The following is a 1181-nucleotide window of genomic DNA, read 5'->3' on the forward strand; positions in this document are numbered from 1 at the left end:
CTGAGAGGTCACGTGCGTGTTGTGGTCGCGAGTCTGGACGGACCGGTACCCCGAAGGCGTAGCACCTTTCCCTCGCTGTCCCGGCGCGGCGGCCACCCGCTCTCCTCCCTGCCCCGCTCTCCTCCCCGCCTCGCCCCGCGCGGCCCTTCCCCGCCACGCTTGTATGCGCCGGCTCCTCCCAGGCGGCCGGGCGGCCAGGCGGGCGCAGACTGTCAGCGGCAGCAGTCACTCGCTGTCGGCCGTGGTGGCCGAGCTCGCGGGACGCGCCGGATCGGGAACAGGGGACGGCAAGATACGGTTCCCAAGAGGAAAACCGCGATCGCGCTCGAGAATCGAATAGTACAAACCTACCGTGCCATATTTCAGTATGATAGATTTAATTTGTTAGTAAACGTTGCTGTTGTCTTTGCGCCGTTCTGTGAGGGCGGAGCCCTGTTGGAATAAGCACTCGCGAAGGCAGTTCACCGGTAAGTTCATGCACTCTATGTATACAATTTCGTAGCTAGCAACACACAACTAGTGTCACAATCTGAACTCAGTTATGCACACACAAGACCGGTGCAAGTTACATTAATTGTCCTGGGACATTTCGAGTGTTTCTGTCTGTGAACCTGAATGCGACAAGTGTTTGCAAGCGTGCAAAATAAATGCTGGCTCTGGTCGATATGCGATAACGCCCGATCTTCCAGCCACTTTGAATTTGATTGCATTCGAGCGTGACCACTATGCCATAACACGGGGGCTTCCGTTTTCCTGTTCCCCGCATTCTTCCGCTTCTCAGCTTTACCGGAAGGGATTATTATACAAGTTCAAACAGGTTTTCCGGAGAATGTCACCAGTGGTACTGTCACCGCAAAAAGAACTGAACCCCTCCCTCTGATAACTATATTCCAAGCTGAAAGGGTTCAATTCTTTCTGCGGTGATAGTAGTACATAGAGCGGTAAAATATTCAAGTTGGTTATGGGATGTGATTGTGGAGTCCAGCCGTTCTGTTTTGTTTTGGATCCACGCTACGCCACGCCACGGATCGTCCGTCTTCTTTCCTTGTCCATACCACGTGACTCCCTTCATTTGCACTATGACCGGTTCAGCGTGTGAGTTGCTTGGTGCGGCGTGGTGCGGGCGGTGTGAACGGGCGTCCTTACTGGAGGCGCTGGAGGCCCAGCGCGGCGCCAGCGGC

At 55.2% G+C, this 1181-nt stretch overlaps 1 protein-coding gene across 1 annotated transcript in view; it reads left to right on the forward strand.

Annotated features, from left to right (window-relative positions):
* Positions 1–350: 350 nt before the first annotated feature.
* The window catches only part of LOC113216126 (sphingomyelin phosphodiesterase), a gene marked incomplete in the record, with an annotated part of 18675 nt that continues 17844 nt past the window's right edge, over positions 351–1181 (forward strand). Inside the window, 1 exon segment of the mRNA XM_052265093.1 lies at positions 351–393.

Source organism: Frankliniella occidentalis, unplaced genomic scaffold (genome assembly GCF_000697945.3).
Source record: "Frankliniella occidentalis isolate FOCC.00 unplaced genomic scaffold, Focc_3.1 Scaffold23, whole genome shotgun sequence".
Taxonomy (NCBI): domain Eukaryota; kingdom Metazoa; phylum Arthropoda; class Insecta; order Thysanoptera; family Thripidae; genus Frankliniella; species Frankliniella occidentalis.